At 42.3% G+C, this 7,193-nt stretch overlaps 1 long non-coding RNA gene across 2 annotated transcripts; it reads left to right on the top strand.

Moving 5' to 3' along the window:
• LOC138802914 (uncharacterized) lies at positions 1-6,694 on the top strand. Of its 2 annotated transcripts, none has more exons than XR_011364826.1 (3): positions 1-86; positions 2,665-2,839; positions 6,509-6,694. It is a non-coding gene; the product is annotated as an uncharacterized lncRNA (long non-coding RNA). The 2 variants fall into 2 exon arrangements; XR_011364827.1 differs by lacking the exon at positions 6,509-6,694 and adding an exon at positions 3,208-3,294.
• Positions 6,695-7,193: the final 499 nt, after the last annotated feature.

Raw genomic sequence — 7,193 nt, 5'->3', positions numbered from 1 at the left:
TATCATCTCCGCCACTGCCGGGAGCCCAGGGACCACAGATACAACACCGTTACCTTACATGCAGTTTTCCCCCAGGCAGTTTCAAGGTTTAATAAATGTGGTGGCTTTTTAATTGATTAAATGTCGTTTGATGTTAATAGACTGTATATGTAGCACAGCTGTGTGCGTTTGCTATGTTAATGCTGCCACAATGCAAAAGATTATTTCCCCATCAGAGCTGTAGTGTGACAGGCTGAACTGATCAACCTCTTATGGTACTTTTACACTGAACGATTTATCGATCGAATTTGAATGATAATCGTACGTGTAAACGCAGCGAACGATCAAACGACGAGCGAGAAATCGTTCATTTTGATCTTTCAACATGTTCTCAAATTATCGTTGGTCGTTCGCAAAAAATTTGCAGATCATTCCGTGTAAACATTCTTTCGACAATTTCACCTATGTGTGAGATAGGCTTAAGCGATCGCAAAACGATCGCATAACGATTTTTCCATACGATGTATCGTTCCGTCTAAACGCTGATCGTTATAAAAAAAAACATTGTTCATTCAAAATCGTTAATCGTGCGATCGGGCGAATTATCGCTTCGTGTAAAAGTACCATTAATCCTGTACATTACATCACTACAGAGAGTAACCTGCTATAGCCTATTGGGCGTCCATTGTAATACCTGTGATCCTTCCAAGCTACTAACAACATCCCTACAGAGAACTACCTGCTATAGCCCGGAAGCATCCATTATAATATTTTTGATCCCTCCAAGCTGCTAACAACATCCCTACAGGGAATTACCTGCTATAGTCTACTGGGCGTCAATTATAATACCTGTGATCCCTCCAAGCTGCTAACAACATCCCTACAGAGAACTACCTGCTATAGCCCGGGGGCGTCCATTATAATATCTGTGATCCCTCCAAGCTGCTAACAACATCCCTACAGGGAATTACCTGCTATAGCCTACTGGGCATCCATTGTTAGCAGCTTGGAGGGATCACAGGTATTACAATGGACACCCAGTAGGCTATAGCAAGTAATTCCCTGTAGGGATGTTGTTAGCAGCTTGGAGGGATCACAGGTATTATAATGGACGCCCCCTGGGCTATAGCAGGTAGTTCTCTGTAGGGATGTTGTTAGCAGCTTCGAGGGATCACAGGTATTACAACATCCCTACAGAAAACTACCTGCTATAGCCCAGGGGCATCCATTATAATACCTGTGATCCCTCCAAGTTGCTAACATCCCTACAGGGAATTACCTGCTATAGCCTACTGGGCATCCATTGTAATACCTGTGATCCCTCCAAGCTGCTAACAACATCTCTACAGAGAACTACCTGCTATAGCCCAGGGGGCATCCATTGTAATAAGTGTGATCCCTCCAAGCTGCTAACATTACTGCAAGTGATGGGGAAACCAGACCTATTCCTGAAGCAGTGATTTTTAACAACTTATTTTAGCCCTTCAAGAGTCACAGTTTTTTATTCATCAACATATGAGTATATTTGCCTTAGGTTAGGTCTATATAGGCTATGTTTACACAACTTTTTCTTTATTTCTTTGAAAAGAAAAAATGGAGTCCATCATTTTAAGCTCAAAATGACATCCGTTATTTCGCTGTTTGGCCGTCCGTCAGTGCAGTGACGGCTGCTGGTAGATTATTCTAGTTTAGATGGACTGATTGCCCTTTGGATGTGTCTTTACTTGAAAAGTTCATTGAATTTAATAGTAAAAACGGTCAAAGGACGGTGAAAGAGAAACTGTGTGAGCAACTAAAAATGACATCCGGCGTTTGCAAAAGACACCCAAAATAATTGTCCCGATGATTTTTTTGACGTCTGTGCAGACAATGTCTGTTATTTAACACAATTTTTTCGCTAAACAACGGCCATTGTTGGAGGTTGCACGGCCGCTGTTTACTAACAGTGTTCAGTTAAATGGAGGTGAATGGGACAATGGTGGCAGTGATCAGCGGCCGTAGAAAATAGGCTGCGCTCATAGTGTAAAGTAGGGCTGCTAGCCGTACTTTACACTGTGCTCAATAATTTTATTGGATTGCGGGCACATCCAAATGTGCCCGCATTCCAACTTAAATAAAATGATGTTCATCCCGGCCAATACTGTAGTATCATCCGGGTGTACATGCAAGATAGCAGACGTTGTCTTACATAGCCTTTGGGAGATTTATCAAAATGGTGTTAAGCAGAACTGGCTCAGCTAGGGGCTAGCAACAAATCAGATTCAACTTTTCATTTCTCACAGATTTTTTGAAAAATGAAAGGTGGAATCTGAAAAAAGAGAAACTGTGAAAGGTCATCACATGCACAACTTTATTCTCTATTGTGTGTTGATATTTAAGGCTGTTATCCGGATAGAGAAAACATTATCTATATCATTGTAAGGGTATATAAAACAATAAAGAGAAGTCAGTCTGTCTCTGAAATGGAAGGGGATTCGTCTTGGAAACCCGTATGAGGACACCTGGGGAGAGGAAAGTATAGCTTTTTTATTGTTTTATATACACTTGTAACGATATAGATAATGTTTTCTCTATCCGGATAACCACTTTAACCCCTTAAGGACCAGGTAAATTGTCACTTTTGAGTTTTCGCTTTTTCCTCCTCGCCTTCTAAGACCTATAACTTTTTTATATTTCCACCTACAGGGCCATGTGAGGGCTTGTTTTTATCGGGAGCAGGTGTACTTTGTACTGGCATCTTTCAATCTGCCATAAAATGAATAATGGAACCTCCAAAATATCATTTAAGGAGTGAATTTGGGACAAAAAATGCGATTCCGCAAATTTTGAGGGGTTTCATGTTTATGTAATGCACTTTACGGTAAGTTTTACATTTTTTCTTTATTCTATAGGTCGGTCTGAACACATCGATATGCATGTTTACTAGGTTTTCGAACGTTTTACTATTTTTATTAGCAGTAAAACTTTTTTGTTTTTGCAAATAGGTGTATTTTGACTCTTAAAGCGCTCTTTTATTTCTTCACCTATGGGGTCATATGGGGCATCATTTTTTGCGCCATGATCTCTAGTTTTTATTAGTAAAAACTTTTTCTAGATCAAACGTATTGATCGCTTTTTGTTAATTTTTTTATACATAAAATGTAATTTAAAAAAGCAATCTCTGCATTTTTTACCGCTTTTTGTTCACGCTGTTTACCGTGCAGGAACAATATTGTTTTATTTTAATAGATCAGACAATTACGCTGTCAGGACAGGGGAGGCAGGGACAAGACACAACAGTGAGCCCTGATGCTGAACCCACCAACTGTCCCTACCTGCTTGCCTCAATCGGCCCTAGGCGGCCGTGGACAACCACGAAGACGTTCCCTATACTGAGTACGTGCAACACAGAACAAGACAGACATACAAACAGAATATAGAATAGTCGAACAGGCAAAGACAAAAACCAAGCAGGCAGCGCAGTACAAAACAAGTAGCAGTCGGATAGTCAAAAGTCAAAGCCAGAGGTCAGGTAACACAGACGAGCAAGCAGAGGGAGTTAGGATGGGGAGCGCAGGAATAGACAAGGGGTAGCTGGGATCCAGATGTAATCAAAATAGCCAGCGCTGGGACTCAGTCCCAGCTTTGATTAATGCTGACCAAGAGCCCGGTCTGGATCCCCATTGGACCAGCTCTCTGATCTTCCAGGTTACAGACAGGCAGAGAGACCCATCAATCACAGAGACCAGACAGGTGCAAAATCAAGTCCAGAAGCTTCTCAGCTTAACTCCTGCATTGCTGGAAGCTGAGAAGCAATCGGGTGTGGCACACAAAAGCAAAACACCAGGCCCAGTTCAGACCAGGCTACTGCAAATTCCTGACATACGCACGCTGTGGTATATTATATGTTAATTAACTTTATTATTTTTATGTGTTTTATGTATAAAATGGGAAGGGTGGTGATTTTCACTTTTAATGGGGGAGGGGCTTTGGGACATTTATTAAAACTGATTTTTTATTACACTTTAAGTCCCCTTAGGGGACTTTTACATTACTACATTAGATCAGTAACACTGATCACTTCTATGCCATAGCATAGCAGGGATCAGTGTTATCTGTGATGTGGCCAACTGAATCAGAAGATGGAAGACCTGGCCATGCAATCGGGACCCCTGAAGACATACTGCGGGGGTCCCAATCGGTAATTGACTAGAGTGCAGCACGAACTCCTCACCACTACAAGTTACAGACAAGAATTAAAAAAAAACTACTGGACCGAATGCTACAAGAAAGGTACTGCATACATTAACAGACATGCACCTTCACTACACTGTCAGCACCTTGGCACCAGCCCAGGTGCTGACAGATTCCCTTTAAAGGGAATCCATCAGCTCCCGGGCACTACCTAAGGTGTTAAAAGTGTGCTGTAGCTGGCAGCCCCCAGTGAGCATGGTACCTTTTTGGTAATTTTCCATGCAGCGGATTATGTACAACCTTATGTCTCCTACTGTCACAGAGCAGTTGTTCGTGCCACACTTGTCATGCATCCTCCTCCCTCTTCATGAAAAATTAATACTGCCCGGCCTCCTGCTCGCTCAGCTGTTGATTGCAGATCAGTCCTCTGTAGGCAGTTTATCTCTAAAAGAATCTCTCCTCCCTAATGTGTTGGAGCTGTGGTTTAGGGGTAACTCCCCTGTCTAGAGACCTGCCAGCAGTTCATTCTCTGGTTCTAATCGCCTGATGGAAATTAAATAGATGTCTTTTTTTTTCTCATTATTGTATCATTTTTAAGGCTATGTTCACACATAGTATTTTTGCTCAGTATTTTGCAACCAAAACCAGGAGTGGATTGAGAACACAGAAAGGCTATGTTCTCACACTGTTGAAATTGAGCAGATGGCCGTCATTTAATCGCAAATATCAGACATAGTTTAATAAAAAAAACAGTAATTATTTGCCATTAAATGACAGCCATCCACTCAATTTCAACAGTGTGTGAACATAGCCTTTCAGTGTTTACAATTCACTTCTGGTTTTGGTTGCAAAATACTGACCAAAATACTGAGCAAAAATTCTGTGTGTGTGAACATAGCCTTAAAAATGATACAATAATGAGGAGAAAAAAAAAATCTATTTAATTTCCATCAGGGAATTCAAACCAGAGAATGAACTGCTGTCAGGTCTCTAGACAAGTGAGTTACCCCTAGACCACATCTCCAACACATTATAAAGGAAAGATTCTTTCAGACATAACCTGCCTTACAGAGGACTGATCTGCAATCTAACAGCTGAGCGAGCAGGAGGCCGGGCAGCATTGATTATTCATGAAGAGGGAGGAGGATGCATGACTTGTGTGGCAAGAACAACTGCTCTGTGACAGTAGGAGACATAAGATTGTACATCAAATTACCAAAAAGGCACCATGCTTACTGGGGGACTGCCAGCTACAGCACACTGTCAGCACCTCAGGTAGTGCCCAGGAGCTGACGGATTCCCTTTAACTATATTTAGGTTCACACGGTTCATTGAGTTGTTGGGGTTCTGTTTTTGTCAAAAAATTTTTTTGCCTTTATAATCATGTCCTAATGTATTGGCAAAATGCTTTGAGAAAAAGCACACGTTTCTTACAGCAAATCATTGCAGCGTAGTTATTGGCTGTGCAGTATTCACAGTTGAAACATTTTTAAATGATTCTCCTGACCTCTGAAAACCAAATACAAAATACAGCAACTTTTCCAAAATTAATAAAAAGCAAAGATTATGCGTCCAAATTTTTGGCAGATGCATAAAAATGGGAAATTTCTTGTTAAAATGGTTGCCAGGAGGAGCTGGCATGTCAAAATTACGAGCTGTGATGTCAAAATTACGTATTCGTATTTTGCGGACGTTGCCTTCATAACTAGAGCATCTCAGTATTTAGGCTACGTTCACACAACGTATCAAACCGGCTGTTCTGTGACCCCGGCCGGTCTGTGCCCGGATCATCGCGGCCGGTACTTAGCTACTAGCGCATCAGCGCGCTCCCGCATCAGAGTTTCCCATAGCACACAGTGAAGCGAGCGGCCAGGGACTGTAATTTGTCTATAATTGAGGATCCGCAGTTCCAGACAACAAATACGGACATGTGAATGAGGCCTTAAAGGGGTACTCCAGCATGGGGGCTATTTTTAGATGTGGCCGGGGAGGAGGTGGCTGAAAAAAAAGACGTCCACTCACCTCCCCGGTTCCAGCGGCGGGTCCCGCATCGCGGCGCTCCGGTGCCCGGTTCTCGGCCTCTTCCTGGTCTCTGACGCGGGCCCGAGACATTGCGTCTCAGGTCCGCTCAGCCACTCAGTGATGGAGGCGGGATCCAGCCACCTCCTCCCCGGCCACATCTAAAAATAGCCCCCACGCTGGAGTACCCCTTTAAAAGGGTATTTCTATCTCTATATCTTTAACTATATCTAAAACATTGGGTAGTTAAATATTAAGAAAGTTTGCAATTGGTACTTATTACATTTTTAGCTCTGCCTTCCTTCTAGGCCCTCTGATGTGTCTAATGTGTTGACAGCTTCTTGTCTAGGTTCCGACCACCCATCTGTGTGTGTACAGGCTCCCCTTCAGGCTTCCCATAGAAAACCTCTCCTGCTCTGGACAGTTCCTGTCACGGACAAAGATGTCAGCAGAGAAAAATAGTTATGTCACATGAACTAATTATTACTGCAACATCTACAACAAAGAAAAAGCACATGTTTGTTACAGTAAATCATTGCAGTGCACTGTGCAGCATTCAAAGTTGACACATTTTTAAATGATTCTCCTCTATGTCCTCTGAAAACCCAATACAAATTACAGTACCTTTCCAAAAAGAGATAAAAAGCATGCATTATGCGGCAGTATTTTTTGTGGATTCAATGGTCACTCAGATTCTGCTGTCCTCCTGAAGAATGAATCCGCTCATTCTTCAGGTCGATGGCGGAATTTGCCTGACTATAGAATGGAGTCTATGGCACAAACAGAGATGCGCACAGCCGTGAGTGGGGGCAAGCTGCGGAATCCGCGGCAGGTGATCCGCCCAGGTTCCGTAGTGTGCACATACTCTTAAAGCGGACCTGTCTGCAGCTTTTTGCTAACTAGAAAGGGCAGGATATCATATAGTTTCTTTCCTATTGCAGGAGATATAACTCTTGTTTTAATCCATTGCTACAGCATCAAGGTATCAATGTTATAATTTTTATGCAAATTGGGAGATAATA

This window comes from Dendropsophus ebraccatus, chromosome 10 (genome assembly GCF_027789765.1).
Source record: "Dendropsophus ebraccatus isolate aDenEbr1 chromosome 10, aDenEbr1.pat, whole genome shotgun sequence".
NCBI lineage: Eukaryota > Metazoa > Chordata > Amphibia > Anura > Hylidae > Dendropsophus > Dendropsophus ebraccatus.
The sequence above is the reverse complement of the archived record's forward strand: the minus strand, read 5'-3'. Positions and strand labels throughout refer to the sequence as shown.